Here is a 25,145-nt window from a genome sequence, read left to right on the forward strand (position 1 = left end):
AGCATCATCAGCATGGAAGCATGTCCTCTGGATGGTGGCTGAAGCATGAAGGAGCATATGAATGTTTAGCGTATCTGGCACGTAAATACCTAGCAATGCCGGCTACAAAAGTCCCATAGGAATGCCTGTTCCCACTTTCAGGTGACGTGAATAAGAAATGGACAGCATTATCGCCTGTAAATGTAAACAAACTTGTTTGTCTGAGTGGCTGAATGAGAAGTATGACTCTTTTATTTGAGTGCAGTTATGTAACAAAAAAAAACTCCTACATTTGTAAATTGAACTTTCACCATAAAGAGATGGCACTATAGTATTTGTATGAGGTGAACTGAAAAATACTGTTGTTTTTACAGTGCAAATATTTGTAATCAAATAATAAGTGAGCAGTGTATACTTTATATTCTGCGTTGTAATTGAAATCAGTATATTTGAAAATGTAGAAAAACATCCAAAATGTTTAATAAATTTCAATTGGTATTCTATTTAACAATGCAATTAAAACTGCTATTAATTGCAATTTTTTAATTTTTTTTGTTAATCGCGTGAGTTAACTGCAATTAATCGACAGCCCAAGTTTTACAATAGGCTACATAAAAAACACTAGCAAAGTCAGTACAAACTAAAATTTCTTAGAATTTGTTTATATATACTGAAATGTAAATTTTATTTGTATATGGTAAAAATGAGAGAGCAATATTTTTTCAGTAAGTGTGCTGACACTTTTTTTTTATTTTCATATCTGATTTTGTAAGCAAATAAGTCTTAAGTGAGGTAAAACTTGGGGGTTACAAGAGAAATCAGACTCCTGAAAGGAGTAAAACAGTCTGGAAAGGTTAAGAGCCACTGGTCCTATATAGTCTGGTTGGTGAAAGGGAAAGTGCTAAAGACTTGGTCCAGCTCTTGTGAAATGGACATGGTCAACCCTGAGCCTACTATTGACCTGTGCCTTGGTGTATTTGGACCTTTTGATCTCTCTGTACTGTTGGTTTCTCAGTTATGCCCTTTTCAACATGCTGCTTAAACAGTTGGTAATACGCCAGAATTTTCCTTTGAACCAATTTCCACTGTTCTAGGTCACTTAATCTCCCCAGATGGTTGGCCAAGGGTTTTGTATTGGTCTCAGGCCAGCTGGTAGTATGCTCAGAGGAGGGCCTCCCCTGAGATGTGGTAACGCTTCAGGCAGAAGGAAGCTGATCATTAGGACAATAACTCACAATCAACAGCATAGCATATGTTGTGCCTTGTGTACAGGTAAGTGGCTTCGGTAGCTTTCATCCATGAGCAGTGAAGTGTAGAAAATAAATCTGAGAAGCCACCAAAGCAGTGACTAGTCCCATACAGGAAGGAAATAGTAAAACTGTTAGCGCACTACAGCAGTGACTTCCATCCAATTTGTACTGTGAACTCTTGAAGACTAAAAGTAAGTCTAATGAAGATTATGTGAATGCCTATGCACGCTTGGAAGAAATTTTAGATGTGGTCAGGTGGCATTAATAGGCATACTCTGGGTACAGATGGTCCTTTAGCATGCCAAATATCTGACGTAGGTAGGGTCTTGTAGTGAAACTTTCCTTTGGTTGTGGTGAACTTTAATTGTTACGACTGCAGCAGTTATAATCTGTGTGCCACATATAATTCCAATGTGACTATCAACTATTTCTGGTTGAAGTGGGGAAGGAGAAGAGAAATTGCCAGTAATGCTCCTTGCTCCAGCCTAAGGGGAAATCCCCTGACTTCTAATGATACAGTATCTCCCATTGGGAAGTAAATCAGAATGACTTTATGGTATTTCAAAGCATGCTTCTCCTCTTCTTTGGTTCCCCCCCACCCCTGCCCCCATAGCTGCCAGTGGTTCCGACAAATGAACCACCCACTACTTGCCCCCTCTCCCAGGTAAAAGGAAACGTAGCTTCCTTCCCACCCTTAATAGTTATTTTCCTTATGACCAGAAGGTCATTAATGTATTACATGTTAAAATACTGAAGATGAACTAACTTTTTGCTAATGTATACACTGTTTGTAGTAGTTGAAGCTTAGTTTATCAGAAACTCAGTAATGGGAGTTCAGCAACCTAAAGAGAAATCAGAAATGGCCAGCAAAAATGGCTCTAGAAAAAGTTCTTTTAAAAATTAACTTGTAAATGTAGCTCAATTTTTAAATAGTTTTAAAACGTACAGTAGAACCTCAGTTACGAACACCAGAGTTACAAACTGTAATTGGTCAACCATGCACCTCATTTGGAACTGGAAGTATGCAGTCAGGCAGCAGTAGAGACAAAAAAGCAAATACAGTGGTGTACTGTGGTTTTTAAACTTAAATTTAGTCTTTAAGAACAAAACTTTTTAAACTTGACAAGGTAAGATAACTTTCTGTGCTTCTTTCATTTTAAATTAAGATGGTTAAAGCAGCATTTTTCTTAGTAAAGTTTCAAAGCTGTATTAAGTCAATGTTCAGTTATAAACTTTTTTTGAAAGAAACATAATTTTTTGTTCAGAGTTCTGAACATTTTCAGAGTTACCAATGGCCTCCATTTCCAAGGTGTTCATAACGCTGAGGTTCTACTGTGATGTCTCTTCACCCTGTACATTTTTGGCTATGAAACTGACCATTTTGCTGATCTCCTTTATTATCATTATAATACTTTTGAGATTGACAGAACGCTGTTCCAAAAGAAAACTCTAATGGGTCATCTAGAGTGTAAACAGATATAACAACATCTTCTTTTATCCTGCTCTGTGTGGAGGGGCATATGGTCTTGGCTATGACTGAGGTCTGTAGGGGACATTACTAGTAATTTGTTTTTAAAACTTAAGCATATTCTGTACTTTAGAAAGATGAGGGATTGATCCATCCCAGACTGAAATCCTCTATCTATGGAAGAGATGCATGGTTTTATCAGTGACATGAGCAGAGTATAGTAGAACCTCAAAGATACAGACTGACCGGTCAACCGGACACCTTGAGGAACCTGAAGTAAGCTATCAGAAGAGACAAAAAACAAACCAGCAAATACTGTACTGCATTGTGCCTGTATTGCATCTTAAAGGTAGGCACATCTGGGCTGTATCCCCACCCCATACTTGCCACAGCAGCCGCTTACAGGTAAGGGGTGGTGAACGCTGTTTTCCCCTCTCTCCCCCACTGGCTGGAAGGGGGACAAGCTTGCAAGCTCAGAGCCTGGGAAAGAAACTTCCCGAGTTGCTACTGAAACCTGGCCTGGAATGTAAGCTACTGAAGCCCGAACTCCTGCTTGCACGCTATACTCTAGAGGAGCGGCTCAGTTTTAAAGGGCCACAGCCTGCACTGTGCACCCACTGATGCTGCAGTGCCCCAGGGTGCCTCATCACCCTTGCAGCCCAGGGGGCTAGAACCAGCTGCCTTTGCCCACTCCCACTTGCCAGGCAGCCCTGCAGAGCTGTGAGCCCTTGCTCCAAGCAGTCTGCCCTGAGGAGCATCACATAGTGTCTTGTTCAGAGTTACGAACAACCTCCATTCCCGAGGTGTCCATAACTCTGAGGTTCTACTGTAGCATGAAAGAAGCAGGCAGAGTGTCACAGCTCTGTTTATGCATCTGCTTTGCTGCCTCCTTTCTTTTGTGTTACCATACACTTTAATCATCTTCTGGAAAGAATGGTGAGGTAGAAAACCTTTTTCAGATGAGTTATTTAGGTTAGTCAAGTCCAGAGAACACTTCAGAGGGACCCTAACTAAGCTAGCTGAATGGGCAACTTAGCAGCAGATGAAGTTTTAGATGTTGATAAATGCAAAGTAATGCACTCTTAGGAGCATGTGGAATATTACTCGCGTACCTTAGAGAGTTCTAAACGGTATCCAGTCAGGAAAGAAACTTGACATTATGGACAGCTCAATAAAGATTTCTGATCAATGTGCAGCTGCAATCAAAAAGGCAATGTCAAGATGTATAAGGAATGGGATGAAAAACAATTCTGAAAATATAATAGCACTATAAATCAGTAGTTGATGCCCTTATCTAGAATTCTTTGGCAGTGCTGGTCAGTGCATCTTAAAGGAGGGCGATCAAAGAAAGTTTAATGAGAATGATTAGGGGTATGGAAAACCTCTTGCATAAAGACTGAAAAATCGGGGATTATGTACCTTAGACTACAATTGATATAACAAATCTAGAGAAGGTAGATCAGGAGAACAGAAGGTCCTGGTCTCATAAAACAAATGGGCATTCAATGAAATTGAAATGTGACACTTTCTATAATAAGGAAATGCTTTCTCACTTGGTATGTAATTACTGTGAAACTCATAGCCACAGGATGTCACTGAGGACAAGAAGGTTTCATATTAGTTTTGGACAATTTTATGGGTAACCAGAATATCCAGAGATCTTTAGTTTCTCTCCTTTTAGAGTTCTGGAAGAGAGAACCTCATGGCTCAGGGTTTGTCTCTAAATACTAGAGACTAGGTTGAGATCTTCATGAGGTGCAGCTGGTCCCACTTTTATCTGGTTTCTTGCATCTTTCTCTGAAGCATCTGGACCTGGCCAATGCAGAATACAGGATTAAGTGGACTGCAGGTCTGATCAAGTATGTGTTTTGTTTTGTTTTTTAATTATGTGTATATATTATTCCACTTGTACTCTGTAGAACACACTGACATAACAGTAGTCTGGGAGCATAGTATAGTAAAACCTCATTCCATGGGCGAGGGATAGGAAGGAAAAGGATTTGTCATTTGACCTGTAAAAGTTACAGAATAGTCATTTCCATGGTGTCCTCCTTTGTGACATGGAGGGGGAAAGAGTTCCCCCTACTCCTCCCAGGTTCGCATCCTCCGGCTGGTGAAAATTTTGATAAGTGTTGTCGGAAATGGGTTCAGAGGAGTCTCATTCAAAAGCACTTTCTCCCATAAACCCCTTGGTACCAAATATGACAAATCTAGAACAATTATATAGATATTTGAGAAACTTTAAAAAAAAAAAAGTTGATTTTTAAAGTTACACTTGAACACAGCAGTGCATTGGTTACATAAACACATTGATTTTTGGCTAATCCTAGGGAAGGCAGCCTTGATGTGGAGGATTGAAAACATTATTCATCAAAGTAGTCATCAGGGCACCACTGCTAAAACATCATACTGATCTTTGTCCGCACTGCAAATTTCTGTACAAAGTAGGTTGCTGGCCAAACGTATGCAGGCTAGTGCGCATCTGGTCTTTGCATAAGAGCAGTTGATTAGCTGAAGGATTTATTTGTGAGCTCATGGTATTTCGTACATAAATGGTGTGATCAGTCCATTGTCAAAGACTCGTGTATGCCTGAGGAAGGAGGGTAATTTTGCATGCACTCAATCACCCAGTGTCATTCCATTATTTGATAACTTGCCCAGTTGATAGGTATAAATGCCCCCCTCGTCAGTAACTATTTTTCTGAGTGACCAGAGCAATCAGTGAGGCAAGGAGTTGTGGTTGGCAGGATGCATGTATGGGTATATGACAACTGTGACATGTGTAATCTACCATTACAAATGGCTGTTGGTTTAACAATTAATTCCTAAGAGTGACAGCTTCATGCTGTTTCTCACCTGTTACACATGTTGAAAGTGTGCTTAATGGTTGCCTTCAGGAAGCAGGTATTCTTGAAACTCGTGCCATAAGACCTAGTATAAGGCAAGTCTCACTCACAGCTAGCACTTTCCTGACATCTTTGACTTTTTCCCGAATGCTCAGTGTACTTCTTCTCCAACCTTCCAAATTCAGTTTGTGGTTGTGCTTGTTATAGCATATGATGTGCCACTGAGCATTGGTTTTTAACCAGTTCCTTTGGAGTGGTATTCTTTAAAGATTCAGCTATTAGTCAGTATTCCATCTTCCCAGTGATGATTAAAAATTATCAAGACCAAAGTAAAGATAGGGAATTTTAAATTATTTTAGCATTGTAATTATGAAATATATGTTTATGTAACTCTGCATACTGTTTGTGGATGGATTCTACTAATTTCTGGCTGGATGCTGACATTTTAACCAGTGTCTCATGACAGCTTTTAGCATAATATACTAAGATGAAGATCAGTACACTGAATTGCTTTTTTTTTTACTGATACAAAATAAACTTAAAGCACTCTTTCCATTATAGTAATCTTTTTAAAAAAACAAAACAAAAAAACTGATATCGTGTTCTGAGGATTAACTGATAACACAATACTGTCAGTTGAGGGCCATAGTTTAACTGTATATTTTGTGCCTGCATTAAAGTATAATTTAAAAAACTTTCATAAACATTTTCTCATCTATATCTATGGAATTGTTCTAGGTTTGTCATGTTTAGTACCATTGTGTTTGTGGGAGAAAGGGCTTGCAAATGAAACTGCAGTTAGTCCATTTCCAATGACCTTGTATTATCAAAATTTCCAACTGAACGACCTGCAGTGGGGAGCTGCAGGTCTCATTCTTCCCGCCAGCCTATGGGATGACATTGTTGGTTTTTGGTTTTCTTTTTTTTTTTTTTTTTTAAACCAATCAAATGACATCTTTTACCTTTCTATCATTAACATATCCACAGAATTACACATGCCTCCAGCAGGGGCAACTCTAGTATAACTAGTTAGGGGAGCAAAGGGGTGACGAACCATTATTGGGGGAGCAAGGACTTTATTACACACACTTTATAGAATGGGGATAAATGTTTGACAGTTTATTTACCTTCTTAAGCTTAATGAGCCTGTGGTGAGCAGCAGCAAATCTGTCAACAGCTCTCTTCAGTTCGAGACTTCAACTTTGTTTTTTAGTAGCCAGGTCCCTTAGCCGGTCACTTGTCATGCAGTTCCTCAGGTAATCTTTCACGCCTGGAAGGCATGAGAATATTCTTTCACAGGCAGCACTTGACAGAGGAATAAACCCACCAATCACACATAATTTGTGTAGTTTGTGGAAGGCAAGTTTGTATTTATTCCAAAAATTAATAGCTGCAACAAACGGTCAGTCTTGTAAGTCTTCCCTTCTCTAGATAGCATTCATTTAGTTTTGGCAAGAGTCTTACCTCTGTCTCCACACTGTCTATATCGCATCCGAAGTGTTCTCGAAATGGCTTTAATTTTAGAAAGTCATAGTTTTCATACTTTGGATTAAGGCACCTGACACCAACAAGAACAGATTTATTTTCAGAAAATCTTCTTCTCCTCTTCTTTTTTTTTTTTTTTTTTTTTAAAGTTCTCCAATTATTTGATCGAGCATTGGCAAAAGTTTGACCTTGAAGCCTTCTTTATCTAGAAGGGATTATTCTTCACTTGATACTTCAGACAAAATGTATTCTTGAGGGTGTAGGCAACTTTAATACATAGCTGTGTACTCCCCAAACTTCAGGCAGCTTGAAATCATTTTCTTAAGCAATTGTAATGACTTGATTCCATATTTCATCAGACGCCTCTTCCAGATCATTCATGTTCAGAAATTCACTGATACAAGTGTTCACAGATAAGCATGCCTGAGACAAGTCGCACTCACCTGACTATTTGCAAGCAGCTAACTTTTAAGAAATTGAATTTTCTTTCACATCCAAGGGAGGACAATAGTCAGTCTGAACTAACACCTTGTGCATCTGCTGCCCTGTCACCTCTTGATACAGCTAGTGACACAAGAATGGATTAAACTGTCTTTTTTTTCCCACAGCATTACAAGCAGAAACTTGTCATGCCCATTGAGTGTCACAACTTCAATTCTGAAACTTTGGGTTGTGCTTTCTTTTGAAAGGCTGTGAATTTAGTGAGTATATCTGATCCAGGATGGGAGAATTCAATGTTTTTGTTTTCTTTGCATACATCAGTAATAATTTGAGCCTGTGGTTGAAACAGTTAATGTGTACTGTTTGCCGTACTACTTCCCGTAGGAACTTGTACACTAAAATTTCCATTCATACCATTGGCACCATCGTAAGTCTGAGAAATGCAGTTCTGTATATAAATACCACACTGATAATGTGGAGGTCCCATATTTAAAAATTTTGCATCAAGTGACTTGGCAGGATGGAAACCAAAAAATCTGTCATATAATGCTATGCAAATAAAATCTCAACTCAACTGCTTTGCTAACATTCTTAATTTGTCAACCAATATAGAGAAAATATTAGCCTCTTTCACTTCTTCGCTTATGCATTCAAATATAATGTCAGAAATGTTGAATTATTTCATATTGTATTGATGAATGAGTGTATTTTGCATTGCATGGTTCACTTTGTTTTCTTTAACACATCATTGTATTTGGCTGTTAGCATTGGGAGCTCGAGGAAGTTGCCCTTGTCGTTGCTGCTTTCTCTTTTTCAGCAATCCCCCAGACTGCAGTTAGTTGCAGTACATCTGCCACAACTTTGATATACATGCAGTTCTCTTGCAGTAAAGCAAATGTGGGTCAGTAATTTGTGACTCAATGAAGTCTACCTATACCACTTGACAGCTCTTGTGATTCCATTTTCATGTTAGAATCCTGTATCCTTTGCCAGAGCTTTTTTCCATTGTTGAAGCCATTACCACACAGATCAACACAGATTTTTCTAACACAGTGGAGATTGGGGGGGCGGGAGGGGAAACTGCATGGGAAGCAGTAAGCTGCATTTGGTATTTTGCTATATTCAATCCGTGAACATAAACCAAGCTGCTCTTTTGAAACTGCTTACACTCATTTTTGTATTGTATTTGCAGATAAGATCTTAAGTGTGGTTGCTTTGGGCCATCAGATACAACTTGCACAATATCACTTGGTCCTGGTGGAATCTTATTCCCTGGGATTACCTTGTTATCAGCTGGGCTCCGTTTCAGCTTCTGTTCACCATGTTACCCAATCATTTCCTTCCACGTTGTCTTCATCTGGTGGTGAATCTGATGCTGAACATTCTACTTCTGATTCTTTTAAGATACAACCTTTGTCATTATCTAAGTTTATATCTCCACTATTGCGGTAAGTCAACCTACGCTATGTGAATAACCTAGCTGGAGTTGACGTACCTTTGGTCGAGTTACCGCGGGGTCTACACTATGCGGGGTCGATTTACCTTACTCTTCTCGTTGGGGGTAGAGTACAGGGGTCAGCTGAAAAGCAATCTGCTGTTTTTGGCAGGTCTTCACTAGACCCACTAAATCCACCAGTGGATCAATTTCAGAGAGTTGATCCCAGCTGTAGTGTAGACATAGAGTTCAGAGGTTATGTTGATGGAGTGCTCTCTACTGGCTTTTCCAAAGTTAGGCCTTTTTCTGAAGTTGAAGGTGAGTCTAAGCAAATTTTAGAGTAGCTCCTTTTCTCTGCGTTTTGCTTTCAGAAAAGTTCTGAAATTGTCAGTGATCACTTGCTTGACTCTTTAGTTTTGTGTATAGAAATGAGTCTCACAGGTGGGTCCCAGGCTCCTCTTGCAAGCTACTGTTTTGGACAGTTTGGGGGGGGGGGGTGTAACTGCACCTGCCCCCCTGCATGTGGACTGCCCCAGGCCTGGCCCAGTACCTAAGGGATCTGGCCAGGCTGAGAGCAGCATCTCTCCCAGCTAACTCCTCTGACTTCTGTTTGCTGGGGTGGGGAGAGGAAGACAAGGTATCTGTCTGTGAATTGCAGTGTCATAGCCTTCAGAGATATTCCCCAACCAAGCAGGGACAAAGGAATGGTCATCCGTTTAAATCTCACTTCAGATGTTGTGTGTCCTGTAGGCTGTGCATTTCAGCAGCAATCTCCTGTTCTGAAGTAAGGAAGTACCTGTTTGTATTTTGCTAATCACTTCCACACTCATGCTTCATATACCACAGCAGCAGAGGCGGTTTGTTCCCTTACTATTCTACTTCTTCAGGCAGAAGGGGTAAAAAATATTTTTGGGTGAGAGGGAGGTGCCAGCTACCCCTTGGCATCATCACTGGCTTCCAGACTACAAAGTAAATGTAACATACTGCAGAAGTGCTCTTGACAACTTTTTAGTCTTCCTAACCTTTGATATTGTACCTATTTATTTATTTTATTTTTGTGAAGGATTTTGAAAATATCAGATCTACTTCTATGGGGATCTACTTATGGTGGGGCTACTAGCCCCTACCTAAAGTTGCCCAACCCTTCCCATTATAAGACTGTTCTCAATTGCTTATTTTTTGTCCAAACTTAAGCTATTTGGGATGAAGTTGTGTACTTCAGGCTTAAGTTTTTTGAAAATTACAGCCAAAACAACTCGCCTGTTTGTGAAAAAGGCTAAGGAAAAATATGCTTTTCTACCATTTCAAAAAATTCTGATTTTTTTTTTTTTTTGATAAGCTCTAATGTCCACATGCTTTGGAGCAGGGACTTAAAATTTGGCTGGTGGATGGCTTTTGTGTCAGGAATGTGCCTCTTACTGATCCTCTGACAAGCCACCCAAACTTGACCAAGTTAGAAGCCTTTGGGAAAACCTGTTTAAACGTGCTCATAGATGCCTTAAGATTTTTAGCTGCTAAAATCGCCAAAGATTCTGTGCACACTGAACATGCTGCTTCTCCTACATGTGATTGCCTGACTTAGTGAACAGGATGATGCTGAACACCACATTGGACATGTATCTTCTTGTTTTCATTGTTTCATATTGACAGGTTTCAGAGTAGCAGCCGTGTTAGTCTGTATTCGCAAAAAGAAAAGGAGTACTTGTGGCACCTTAGTTAGTCTCTAAGGTGCCACAAGTACTCCTTTTATTGTTTCATATGTGACTCTAGGTCTTTCATTTACAGCACATTATTCAAACCCTTCTTCCAGAACAGAATTATGTCATTGTGGGCTCTTACACTGATTAAGCACCATGGAAGAGCTGAGTGCTTCACATACATTGATCAATTTAGTTTCCCTGTGAGAGCGGGATGGGGAAAGGGAGTTATAGTATCCCCATTTTACAAAGGGGGAGTTGAAGCACAGAAAGCTTAAGTTTAACAGTATCCACTAAACTTGAGTGCCCAGTTTGAGACGCAGACCTGAAGTTTTTGGAGTACATAGTATTATATGGCATTTTGCGTTCAAAGCACAGCTCCATTGACTTCATTTGCAGCTGTGTGTGCCAAAACTCCTGCGAGTAAGATTCTAAAGTATCAAGTTGGACACACAAAATTAGTGACCACCTGTGAAAAGTGACATGATGCGCTTGTCACTCTGGATGGACTTCCTTTTCCCATTGCTGCTGGAGGAAGAGGCTGCTTGCTGTTGCTGCTGGGAGGGCAGGAGGAGGTATGTTGGACCCCTCTGTCTACTCCCACATTGAGTCTGCTCACCACCTGCCTGTCTTCGCTTGCCCTGGGCTGCAGTAACATACTAGGCAAGCTCACGTGGGTGCACATGTGCTCCTCCTCAGATTTCCCTCCCTCTGTTGGGCTAATGGGCCCTCTTCTCCCCCTGCCTGTCCACAAGTCAATCCCCCTGTCCCTACCCCGTGGTTCACTGCTCCTGATCTCCCCCACCACATCATAGTCCCCCTTGTTGTTCCCTCTCCCACATTTCATTGTCTGAGCTATTCCCTTGCTCTTTGTTGCCTACTACCTCAGCTGGCCTCACTCTCCCCATGTGCATTCCCTGCCCTTGTGTATCTCACCATTTATTGCACCCCCTCAACTTACTTATACACCCTCTACAGTGCAGCTCAAAGAGCTGGATTTTTTTTCCTCTCCAGTGCTGACTGTAAATCCCCATTCTCCCTTTCATGTGTTTGATTATTCCTTCTAGTTTCCATTAGTTCTCTCGTCCCCGCATGTGCAGCCCCATTGAGAGGAGTGGGTAAGATCTCTCTTCCCTACCTTCACCCCCTTTTTTTTATATTCTCCTCCCCCCCCCCCCCCCCACACACACACATACTCCAGTAGCTGTTCTTACCACCGTTGCTTGGTGGACCCCAGCAATGGGTGAGGCTTCTGCTCTGGCACCTTCGTCTATCTGGTGGGAGAGACTGAGCGAAGGGGGGGAAATCCCTGGCCACCTTAGCCAAGGTAGGTTGACATTCTTCTCCAGCTGCCCCATGGCTAGGGCCCTACCAATTTCATGGCCGTGAAACGCGTCCTGGACCTTGAAATTGGATCTCCCCCTGGTGCTGGGGTGCCCCAGCAAAGGTGGTTCCTAGCTCCATCTGGGCTGGGGAGGGACAGGAATTGTCCAACCCCTGTACAGCCACAAGTATTTGGGGGGGAGATCAGACCCTCTTCTGGGTGCCTCCCCTTGCCGCTGGACACTCTGGGGCTGGACAGCAGCCCCAAAGGTTCCTGCAGCTGGAGGAGGCACCAGGAGGTGCGTCTGACCTTCCCTGTGCTGCTGGGAGCGCCCAAGCAGAGGGCTCCTACCTGCTTAATCCAGGCAGAGCTGGGACAGGACAGGACAGGACTTCCTCTTTCTCTGCAGAACTGCTCTTGGGTATCTCTCCTGGCTGCAGATAGCTCCACACCCCTTCATCCCCATTCACCTCCTGTCCTGTTCCCTTTGCAGCTGCCTGGGGAGGGGACATTGTACAGGGAACTTCCCTCCCTTCTAGATGCAATTATTGGCTTATTTTAATAGAAAGGTGAGGCACTTGACAGAATTTTTTGATTGACACTTCACAGTAGAAAATCACACTCGGGGCTCAACTCACTGATTGGTAGATATGGATGTTGGGGAGGTATTGTAGTATGTGATCTCAGTTGACTGCCTACTAGAAGACATGCAATTACTGTAAAATGAGTGTTAAAAGTAAATCAGAAACCTCAAAGATTACTGCAGTGGATCGTGTTAAAGAATTTGGAAGCCAAACTATTTTGTATAAGCTGCAAATGTTTCACTGGATCACACATTGGGCAACAGTTCAGTGCCACTTACTCAGAAACCCATCAAAGCAAAAAGAGGGCTGCAGATATTGCATTGCTGGTAAACAAAAAGGTTTTTAAAAAATCTTTTTTTAAGAAAATGATAGAGCTCTGAGACCCATCATTTAGCTAGAATGGAACTTGTGCATGCATTTGCAAGTGTTAATATATGGTTGGAACAACTTGATCACCCAAAGCTGCATGAGTTAGTATGACAATGTACAAAATGTTGGTTGCTTACCAACTGCAAATAAGCTATGACAGATCTACCTTCCAAAGGCTTTTGCTACACATTTTGAGGAGATTAAGTCAAATTAACTCATGTGAGTCTTTTGTAATTATTTCAGATGAGCTCACAGATGAGCAAGACAACTATGTACTGCATGTTGTTTGGTTTTTGTTTGTTTTTTTTTAATTTCTGACAAGGCCAAAGATGTATAGACAAGAGAGCTAACAGTGCTCACAGACTGCATTTATTTGGGTGCTGTTAACTACACTAGTTTCTCAAGCGATAATTAACAGTTTCAAAATACAGTGCGAACTTTGACAAAGTATCTGCTTTCATAAGTGACAATGCAGCTTGTGACAGTCTTTCAAATTGGTTCTCGGAGGTCTAATGCCAAATGCTGTCCATATTACATGTAATGCACATATATTTCTTCTGTCAGTGAGCTGTGGAGATGCAAGTTTGATAAAGGTAATAAACTGGTCAGCTGCATTAAAAAAAATATTTAATTTAAAACTGCCCTAACCTCAAACTTCAATACAGGCAGCACATTGCAAACATGACTGAAATTGGGGAACAAAAAATTGCACTTCTCCCAGAGCCAGTAATTACTCGTTGGAATTCAGTTTTGGCCTGCACGGTACCATGCAGCTCACCTGAAGTACTAGTCTGAGCTCTTCTCAGAAGAGCTGATACTGACACCAAAAACACAGGTTTTAACAAAACTGTCAACCCTTCTAAATGATGCTCAGCTGAAAGAGGATGTTCAGTTTGTTGCCAAGAAAGCCACAGGACTCATGGACTTAATCATTTGGTTTGAATCTCGACATGTCACAATCTACCAAGCATACAACAAAGTAATGGATGTACATACTGTTCTGGGCTGAAGCACAGTCAAATGAAAACTGTTCTGACAATGCTGAGTTAAATGCCAGTGCTCAGCAAGTGTGTTCTTGCATGGCAAAGAAGCTCAAACAATACTACTACTACGGAGAAGAGTCAAGCAATGTAGCAAAAATGGCTCAGAAGTTTCACAACCTGCAGTAGGGTTCCTAAAAGCAGTGTGTATTTTTGACCCTGCACAAATGTATCTGTTGATGGTGTATTTAACCTCACTTAACGAAATTCCTGGCTTTGATAAGAATTGTAGGCTGGAGATGCCTACTTACCAAAAAAAAAAAAAAAAAAATTGCAAAAGAAGCAGACTGTAGCTTGCCTGTGCTACAGTTTTGGAACTCGGCAGAATCCCCCATCCTGCAAGGCTAGCTCAGGGTTGTCTGACAATTCCAACAAACTGTGGATGCAGAGAGAGCAGTGTCTAAACGCCAGCAGGTGCTTTCAGTACAGAGACAGAGAATGAAGAAAGACAGTTGCTGGATGCTCCATGCTGACATTCAATCAAAGACCTTTGAAACCAGAACTTTTTTTCACATATTTTTGTTAACTTAAGGCTGTGACTCTCAAGTTTGAGGCTACCAGTTGAGCTCTCTACCCTACAAAGCAGTCTCCAGATGCCTGTATCTACCAATCAGGGAGTTGAGCCCTGAGCGTAGTTTGTTGCTGTAAAGTGTCCGTCAATCAATCCATTCTTTCAAGTTCACATGACTTTTCTTTATTTTACCAAAATAAGCTGCTAATTGCATCTGGAAGGGGGATGCACTCTGTACAGTGACCCCTCCCCATGCGTCTGCAGAGTCTTGTTTCTCCCAAGCCAGCCAAGATTAGCCTCAAGGAGCCCCTGGCTGGGGCATTTCCAACAACATGGAAGAGATCACTCGCCTCCACCTCCAGGAACCTCCTATGGCTGCAGGAAGCTCTGCAGTTGCTGCCTTTGAGCCCAGAAGTGAGGGTGGCAATCCTATGATGCTTGCACATGTGCATGCTCTCACACACCCACCCTGCAACAGGTTTGGGACTCCTCCCCCCTCCCCATTACAACACTGTGAAATTTCAGATTTAAAATCTGAAAACATGAAATTTTACCAATTTTCAAATCCTAATACTATGAAATTAACCATAATGGTCCATAAATTTTGTAGGGCCCTACCCATGGCTATTAACAGCTCTGCCAACACCATCAGCACTTCCTGTAGCAGAAGGCACAGGCAGGGACTCTCCTGCTAAACCATCACCACTGGCAGAGTCGCCTCAATCAGCAAGGAGGGCCAGGGGAAGAACAAGCTCTACCCACAAATCTGCAGTGGATGCTGCTAACACATCTCCCACCCACCTCAACCCCATTGTCCCTTTTACCAGCTGTGGGAGCATCTGCCGTTCACCCCTAGGCATGTACCTAGTTGACTACTGACCCATCGCCATCCGTTGTTCCTCCATTCACCACTACCACTACTATGCCCCCCCCACTGCCTTCATCTCGGGCAGTCCACAAGGTTGTGGAGAAAGGCATTTTGGGTGGGGGGCCTCTTTGTCCCTCTGAAGTCCTTAGAGGATCTGGCTGTAAGGGTGGCCCTCAGTTCTGTCCTGTCCTTCCTCCTCAGTGCTACCTTTTTAGCTTCCTCTTGCATCCCTGGGAAGACACCTCTCCCAGTACTCCCCTCCCCCTGGGTTGCAAGGATCCCATCCTCTGTTGCATGCCTTTGTTCCACTGGCAAGTAATCCTCCCAGGTACTACTGGTAGTGAGTGGCAGAGGGAATCTGGAGGGGTCTTTTGTAATACTCTATCCAGGCTTCCTCTACTGGATTCATTCACTGCACTGTTTTTTGTTTTTTTTTTTTTCCCCTGCCAGGCTTTGGGGCATGTCTGGAGGTAACTGTCCCTTGGCCCAGGGGTGGCCAACCTGTGGCTCCGGAGCCCAGGCGGCTCTTCAGAAGTTAATATGCGGCTCCTGGAGAAAGCGCCTATACAAGGACTGGAGCTACAGGTGCCAACTTTCCAGTGTTCTGGGGGGTGCTCACTGCTCAACTCCTGGCTCTGCCACGGGCCCTACCCCCACTCTATTCCTTCCTGCCCCCTCCCCTGAGCCTGCAGTGCCCTTGCTGCTCCTCTCCCCCCCTGCCCCCCGCCTCCTGCACGCCATGAAACAGCTGATAGGGAGGAAGGAAGCGGAGCCAATCGCCAGGGCTGCCGATGGGTGGGAGATGTTGGGAGCGGGTTGGGGGAGTTGATTTGGAGGGCGGGGGGCTGCTGACGTACTACTGTGGCTCTTTGGCAATGTACATTGGTAAATTCTGGCTCCTTCTCAGGCTCAGGTTGGCCACCCCTGCCTTGGCCTGACAAAGGATGCTGGGCACCCCTAACGTCCAGGAGTGTGCTGGCCCTTCAAGCAGTGAGGGTCACTGGTGGTGGGTTCTCCCTCCTCCCATGTCTCTGACAAATCCAACTTAGGCACTGGGCAGAGTGGATAAAAATCAATGCTTTTTTTTAATCAAAACTGGATTTTTTTTTATTTGAGGAAAATTTATCTAAAGATACATTATAGCCCAAAAATTTCTCCTCATGGAATAGGGTTTACAAATTCTAATTCTGTCATATGAGAATATATTCATATAATGCTTAAGAAAAATTTTGTAAATGAGGTCCAATAGTTCATGGATTAAGGACCCAATTTTATGGGGTTCCAGTGGCTTCTGTATAGATTATTTAAGTTAATCTTTCTATCTACCCAATGGGACTCAGAGCTCAGTCTAGAGGATACCATCAGAGATGCTTAGTTTTGCAGTTCTCAAACTCTGGTTTTGTGTCTCCAGAGATAACATGCTTGTTAACAGCAAAAATGTTTTAAAATATATAGAGGCGAGAAATTGCAGACCTCAACCCTATTGTCCCTCTGCAAATTTGTGTACACAGAGTCAATACCTTACCTCTCTCTAAAAGTGCAAAGTTTCAAAAAGTTCAGTGAATAGAAGATTTGGACAAATAGATCCAGACAGAGAAGAAGTCTGGAGATAAATGTGAAACAGTTTGAGCAGCATATTCCAGAAGTCTAGTGGTCTTTGAGTGTAACCTTCATTGATTTGGGATCTACCATACCATTCTCTCAAAGGGAAAACCTATAATGGTAACAGGCTGTAAGAGACCCAATTTGGGAATATTTTTAATGAAGTTCCTCTACCTGTGGGTAAAGACCTGCATGTGTGTAAAATGCCAACAGTGCAACAAAGAAATGCAAGCCCTGGTTGTCCGAATGAAACAACATTATGAGAAGTGTTCCTTCTCAGGAGAAAATTGCTTTGAAGATGATGAAAGGAACATGTCTGAACATGCAGGATCTTCAGGTTGGTAAACCTATTTTTTGTTTCATACGTCTTTCTTAAGGACGGTCTGTCTTCCTTCTTGGCCATTCTTGAATTCTCATGTTTGAGCAAAAAATATAGTTACTCTATGGTACTATCATTTTAGATGCAGTTATGATAAAAAATAAATAGCTGAAATAGGCAGATCTTTCTTTTACAATTTCACCTCTAAAGTAGTACTGAGTGTCAGTCAACGCAATGAGTAATACTAAATGAACAGTATGGTAATAATAATTAAATAATTGCATTTACTTATTTTGTTTAGGAGAATCCATCGTCAATATACAGGATTCTGAAGACTATGAACCTTCAAGATAACTCTGAACCTATAGAAAAAGATGGTGATCTGCCAGGGATAGTGTTTCAGTCACATCATATATGTCACATAGCCACAGTATGTCAATTGTAACAAAAAGGAAAACTCCATCCAAAAAAAAAAAACCAGATAAATTTGTGATAAGAACCATCAGATTACAAAAAGAGGTAATTGATGAAAAAATTGCCTGGTTTGTTTATGCAATAAGCTCTCCTTTCCGTATGATTGAGAACCCCCACTTCATTAACATGGTTCCGTCATTTAGACCAGAATACAGTCCACCCAACAGAGCAGGTGTTACAGGCAAATTGCTGGATAAAGTATGTGAAGAAGAATTGAGCAGTGTGCAAAAGGTCTAGAGGGTGAAATTGTTAACCTGAGTCATGATGGGTGGAGCAATGTCCACAATAATCCTGTTTGTGCTTGTGTAACAACAGAAGGGAATGTCTTCCTTACAGAAACAATTGATACATCAGGAAATGCACACACACAGCAGAATACTTACAAGAAGTAGCAGTAAAAGCTATAACAAACTTGGGGAAAAAATTCAAATGTCTGGTACGCAGGTTGGTTACAGACAATGCTGCAAAAGTATCAAAGATGAGAAGAAATTTAGAAGAGTCCTAAGCTACTAACATACGGTTGCAGTGCTCATTTGATGCACCTCCTAGCCAAAGACTTCAGTGTTCCAGAAATAAAGGCTAATGTTGTTGAAATTGCAAAATACTTCCGGAACAACCACTTTGCAGAAGTTAGCTAACTCTCCCACAAGACATGCGATGGAACTCTGTAGTGGACTGTTTTGAGCACTATATCAAGAACTGGCCTAATCGGATGACAGTTTGGCTGTGACAGTGCCATTTATTTTTTCACGATTTTGTCATAGAGTTCTCAACATTGGGCTTAAGAGAAATGTTGAACACTTGCTGGGTTCCCTGAAGCCTACTTCTGAAGCCTGGGACAAAATGCAGGGAAATAGCGGTTTTATTGCTATTTTTTATTTATTTTATTTATTTATTTATCCACTTCCTGGACACTACGGTGCTAATAAGCGATGGTCACATAAACACCACCCTATATCGGAAACCTACTGACCGCTATTCCGACCTACACGCCTCTAGCTTTCATCCAGATCATACCACACGATCCATTGTCTACAGCCAAGCTCTACGATACAACCGCGTTTGCTCCAACCCCTCAGACAGACAAACATCTACAAGATCTCTATCATGCATTCCTACAACTACAATACCCACCTGCTGAAGTGAAGAAACAGATTGACAGAGCCAGAAGAGTACCCAGAAGTCACCTACTCCAGGACAGGCCCAACAAAGAAAATAACAGAACGCCACTAGCCATCACCTTCAGCCCCCAACTAAAACCTCTCCAACGCATCAAGGATCTACAACCTATCCTGAAGGACGACCCATCACTCTCACAGATCTTGGGAGACAGGCCAGTCCTTGCTTACAGACAGCCCCCCAACCTGAAGCAAATACTCACCAGCAACCACACAACAGAACCACTAACTCAGGAACCTATCCTTGCAACAAAGCCCGTTGCCAACTCTGTCCACATATCTATTCAGGGGACACCATCATAGGGCCTAATCACATCAGCCACACTATCAGAGGCTCGTTCACCTGCTCATCTACCAATGTGATATGTGCCAGCAAGGCCCCTCTGCCATGTACATTGGTCAAACTGGACAGTCTCTACGTAAAAGAATAAATGGACACAAATCCAACATTCAAAAACCAGTTGGAGAACACTTCAATCTCTCCGGTCACTCGATTACAGACCTGAGGTGGCTATCCTTCAACAAAAAAAGCTTCAAAAACAGACTCCAACGAGAGACTGCTGAATTGGAATTAATTTGCAAACTGGATACAATTAACTTAGGCTTGAAAGGAGACTGGGAATGGATGAGTCATTACACAAAGTAAAACTATTTCCCCATGTCATTTCTCCCACCCCCCCACTGTTCCTCAGATGTTCTTGTTAACTGCTGGAAATAGCCTACCTTGCTTGTCACCATGAAAGGTTTTCCTCCTCCCCCCCCCCCCCCCCCCGCTGCTGGTGATGGCTCATCTTAAGTGATCACTCTCCTTACAGTGTGTATGATAAAAACCCATTGTTTCATGGTGGGTGGGTGTGTGTGTGTGTGTGTGTGTGTGTGTGTGGATATATATATATATATATATATCCCCACTGTATTTTCCAGCAAATGCATCCAATGAAGTGAGCTGTAGCTCAAGAAAGCTTATGCTCAAATAAATTTGTTAGTCTCTAAGGTGCCACAGGTACTCCTTTTTCTTTTTGTTTTATTGCTGACGCTGTTGAAATTTGGAAGGAACCAAGTGAGTTCTTTAAAAAAAAAAAAAAAAAAAAAATATGCAATGACAGAGTTAAATTACAAACATTTTAAAAAAAGACTGGGACAATCACTATCTCCAGCTCATTTTCTTGCAGATATTCTCGATACTCTGTATCAGAGTCAAACCTTAACTGCAGAAGAAGAGGAGTTGGCTATGACATGGACATCCAGCAATCATTCCTTCATAATGCCTACTGTAATAAACTTCAGAGCTAAGGGTGAACCATTCAAGAAATATGTTTGCTGATATTATAAAGAAAGTTCCACCACTGAACTGGTGGAAGTCCCTTAAACGCTTGGGATTCAGAGACTGTTGAAATGATGATCTCACCTTTTAACAATAGTAGCTTCTTCTGCTGGCATAGAAAGAATATTTTCTTCCTTTGGACTAATTCATTCCAAATTTGAGAAATTGTTTAGGTCCTGAAAAAGCAGGAAAGCTTGTTTTTCTTTTCCAGATTATGAACAAACAGGAAAATGAAGGTGAAGATGGCTGAGTTAGCTGCAAAAGCCAATATTTGAAGTTTCTCATGTTGACCTGGCTGACTGTCTGTTTTAATTCTTGGGTTTAAAAAAAAAAACATCATTAACTGTTTTAGTTTAAAAAAAAAAAAATTAACAAAAACAACCCTGATTTTTAAAATACTTTAATGTTTAACTAAATTCAAAAATTCATATGCTTATTTTGTTAAAATATTGTTTGCTGTTCAAGAAAAAAATCCAGAATACATAACGTTGTTGTTTTTATTTAAATAAAACAATTTAACTGTCTGTCTGGTGATGTCCTCCTCCAAATATTCATTATTAACCTGTTGAATTGGAGATCATTCACCTCCCAATGTCTTCATAAATATCTGCTTCCGTTACCTTTGGTAAATGAAATCAAACAATCATTAATTTTCTGATACAGCTGTAAAACTAATCTGAAAAGCCTTCAAAATCATTTTAAAAATGTATAGTGTGTACCTTCTAAAAATGAAACCTACATCTGAGTTGTGAAGAATATGTATTAAGGTTATAACCAACAAGAATGCACTTCCATGTAGAAATCCATGATTCAATTGAGTCTTCCTGACTCATGATTTAAATCACAGTTTAAATTTTGATTTTTAAATCAAATCCAGCCTGGATCTGGGGTAGTTGCACCCAACTTAGCTGACAGACCACTCGGCTGTTAAATCAGGAGGGGTACTCAGAAGGTTGAGTTGAAGCAATGTCAGGGAGCCAGTCCATCTTGAGGGGAGACTGCCCTTTCCGTCTTCCTATCCCTCATTCCTCTGGTCCCCATCTGATCACCCTTGCCTTGTGAGCCCACTCTCCAAACACCAATGAGGATTGGATACTGGTGATGGGGAATGGAGGCAAGTGTGGCAAAAGCGAGTCACAGGCCTAGCAAATCCCTCCCTTCTTAAAAAGGGGGAGGAGGGACTATTGCTGTTCCTACTTCCACACCCCAGGAGATGGTCCAGCTGCTGGACCTTGCCAAGGAGACTCTGGTAGCAAAGCGGGACAATGCTTACCCATTCTCTGGAGTCTCTAAATTGAGAAGGCCTCAGAGAACCCACTCATGCAACACACGCACTTCAATCATCTGTTTCCCACTCCCTGCTGGATCAGATTTACAGTTCCCATTTTAACATCTTATGGGCCCACTCCTCCAGCGTGCATCTGGCCCCCTTCTTGGACCAATCTTTGGTGTCCATGATTGTTTCTCTGATGCCTGAGCAGTCTGATCTTTCCTACTGGCATTTTAACAGCCTCAATTGAGGGGGTTGGACCTTAGTTGTGCGTAGGCTTAGGCCTTCCTGTTCCAGTTACCACAACAGATACACACCTGACTTCCTCGAATGAGGTAGGGGTCCTACAGACGAGTCTCCTGTGCTACACCACCATGATTCATCTCCAAAGCAGATCCATTCTGAGCACTGAATGAGGCAAGGGATGGAGTGTATGTAGTTAGACTGTACTCTTATGCATAAAGGGGCCAAATTAAGGTTGCACAGGCAATCTTAATTCTGGCATGTGTTTGACTTTGCAATTTTTATGTTGTTTACATACGCAGAATGACACTAAATTTTATGTAAAGGAGGCTTGGATGTTTCGCTATGGACTTGTATGCTTTTTTCTGAGACCTTCAGTCTATATCTTTCTTCAGTTGAGAGTGATGATAAATTCTTAGACATCTTTTCTCAATCATACCTCACTTGCATGGTTTCTCTCATCTTTTTTTGGTGGGTGTGGGAAAGGAGGAGACATGATGGACAAGACCTGAGCCTCTTCTAATTTAAAAACATTAAAAACCAACTTGAGGCTTTGTATCATAAATCAAAAAAGGCATACACCCATTTTATTTCCCATTGCGGGTACTCTTATCCCTTTCTTTGAAGTCTACTTCTTTACCCCCGGTCCCCAAATCTGAACTTTCCAGCTCTGTAGTAGTGTATGCTTAGCCGAGGGAGTTTTTAACTTTCTTTTGGAACAGTAGGTTGGAAGTTGCGTAGATGGTGCCAAGTTAGTTACCATTTCTTAAGAAAGAAAGGGTGAAAATTGCATTGGCAACAGGGAGGTCTTGCTAAGCATGACAGTGTGGAAGCTGCATATGTGGGAGAAAACTACATGTTACCCCACCTCCAACTGCTCTTTCTTGGTATGAAAGTTACCTAGGGTTGTCACCATGTTTCTGAAAACACTATGATCTTGTTTGCTGTGAGCCATACCTGAAAAATCTTGCATTAGATCCTCTCCACTGGGACAAGCCACAGTAGAAGCACTAAACTATTGGTCACCGCTTTTGGAGTGGTCTTTTCACCATTATTAATGGCCAGTTCACACTAGTCTTCTGCTCCTTATTACCAGTAGAGTTAGGTGATTTTTCAGAAAAAGCTTAGACTGGACACAGCCAGCAGGATGTGTTGACTTTGAAATTGCATTCTGTAGAGAACTGGGGCATAGGAAGTCTGGCCTAGCAGTTACAGCTCAGCCAGGATCCGCATATCAGGGATGGTAGTCGGTGAGCAGGGGTCGGAGGAATTGCTAGAGCCAGGGTCAGAGTCGTACTCCAGAATGGAGTCAGGAGGCAAGAGTCAGGTTCATAGTCAGTCAGTCTGGGGTAGGAGAGGGGGATGAGGTGAGGTCTGAAATTGCAGTAGGCCAAAAGTCTGTGTAGTTGCCCAGACCACTTCCTTGGACACCCTCCAAGATTAAATAGGGCACTTGGCCACTCAGAGATCTGCAGGGTACTGTCACTCCTGGGTTCCTTGTGTGGTACTTCCTGTGGCACCTGTGATCCATAGTGCTCCCTGGCAGTGGCTCCACATGACCTCACAGTGGAACATTGGCAGTCGCAGGTTCTAGTCCACATATCCTTATACTTTCACTTCCCTCTGTAGCCTAGCTGCTTGGTTTTTGGTGTAATGTGGTTTTTTTTTTTTTTTAAATACAAATATTGGAAGGAGTTTGGTGTACCTGTGACAACCTGTTCGTTTTTGAGGGAGAGGGTTGACCGTTAGTTGACTCTCAGAACTATAGAGTCATAATAATGCATTGAAGATGTAAAAAGTACTACAGTATTAAATAATGTTAAGACAGTAGCGTGGAAAACAGGCCTGTTTACCTTTCTGCTAAAATCTCTCTCCTGCAGTATGTTGAGAAAAAAGGTACCATAAATAAGTTTCAGAGTAGCAGCCGCGTTGGTCTGTGTTCGCAAAAAAAGGAGTACTTGTGGCACCTTAGAGACTAACAAATTTATTTGAGCAAATAAATGCAAACCAAATGCATCCGATGAAGTGAGCTGTAGCTTATGCTCACAAAAGCTTATGCTCAAATAAATGTGTTGGTCTCTAAGGTGTCACAAGTACTCATTTATAAAAAGAAAAGTTTTAGAATTCTTAAGACATGAGAGGGAGTGAACTGTTAATATAAGGTTCTGGTGGTGTTTGGTGCTCTGCCTGTGGCTTTGTCTCAATCACAATGCATTTATTAAATCCAAAAAGACACCCTGGTGTTTTAATAATACAATAAACCTGGCATAACACAGAACTAGGACTAAGACACATTGATCTAACAGTCTTAGAAATTATTTCACCATCTGTTAAATCTTCAAAATTGCAGAGCAATAGCATGCTAGTTTAACTCTTATTTTTATAAGTAAAGAATACTTTGGTTTAGGCCCTAAATTTTAAAATTAGATTTCTTATTTTCCAACTGTAAGATTAACTGTATATTTATCATTAAATTTCCCTTTTTCTTGAGGTGTGCGCACATATGCCCCCCCCCCAAGGATGTCATTATTCATCTCTTTATACCATGGTAATGGAGTCGTTATCTAATTGGTCAGAAATAATCCTAATATAAATGAAGTTACCATAACAAACACAAGTAAACTTTATGCAGATGGTGTTATGGTATTAATGCTACTAGAATTTCAAGAGGAAATCTTAAGGTTTGGCAAAACATCCAGATTTTAAAAAACTGGCAAATCAGAGCTCTTAGACATAAGTGTGTGCTCTGATCTACGGAAAGATATCAAAGATGATTACAGATTACTTCAGTAAAATACCTGGGAATACACATTCCTAAAAGCTCGCAAGACATAATAATTATGCTCTATTGATTTTAAAAGTATCAAAACATATCTGGAAAATTGGTCAAAATACAAAATTTTATAGCTATGCAAAATTGCATCAGTTAAGATGAGTATTGTGCCCTAAATTAACATCCTTTTCCAAACACTTTTGGTTTTAGTTCTGTGCAATTCCAGATTAAACTAAATTGAAATAATAAATCCAGGGTTAAGCAGTCTAGTTTAGAAACCATGGCAAAAACTATTTACTCTAGCAAACATTTAAGCACCATTTATAAAGCTAGTCAAATTAGAAACCTAATGTACTGGCTAATGCCAGACCCTAATAAGCAGCAGGTAGACATAGAGTGATTTCATTTTGAGAAATCAAATTCACCTGATTCTCTGGTTAAATAAATATTATAGGTCAAAATCAATGTTTAATCACCCTTTTATAAAAGCATTAGTAGAAACTTGGGATAATTTATTTAGAAAGTTATGCCAGTGCTCATAGTAGATAATACGGAATTTAAACCCAGTAAAAGCCTGGGAAGTTGTGATGTTTAGGAATCTATAGATATATCAACTTGGCCAGCTGTTTTGAAACCACACATTTTGATTGCTTGGGGTACACAAC

General features: G+C 41.3%; 1 protein-coding gene and 1 long non-coding RNA gene across 5 annotated transcripts in view; both read left to right on the top strand.

The window, feature by feature from the left end:
• Positions 1 to 25,145, top strand: part of GGPS1 (geranylgeranyl diphosphate synthase 1) — a 63,658-nt gene that overhangs the window by 11,462 nt on the left and 27,051 nt on the right. The gene's annotated exons all lie outside the window — the stretch shown is intronic.
• Positions 1,080 to 23,351, top strand: LOC122459417. The gene is made up of 7 exons (XR_006280115.1): positions 1,080 to 1,251; positions 2,831 to 2,973; positions 14,631 to 14,907; positions 15,748 to 16,287; positions 21,172 to 21,174; positions 23,075 to 23,079; positions 23,337 to 23,351. It is a non-coding gene; the product is annotated as an uncharacterized LOC122459417 (long non-coding RNA).

Source organism: Dermochelys coriacea, chromosome 3 (assembly GCF_009764565.3).
Source record: "Dermochelys coriacea isolate rDerCor1 chromosome 3, rDerCor1.pri.v4, whole genome shotgun sequence".
Taxonomy (NCBI): domain Eukaryota; kingdom Metazoa; phylum Chordata; order Testudines; family Dermochelyidae; genus Dermochelys; species Dermochelys coriacea.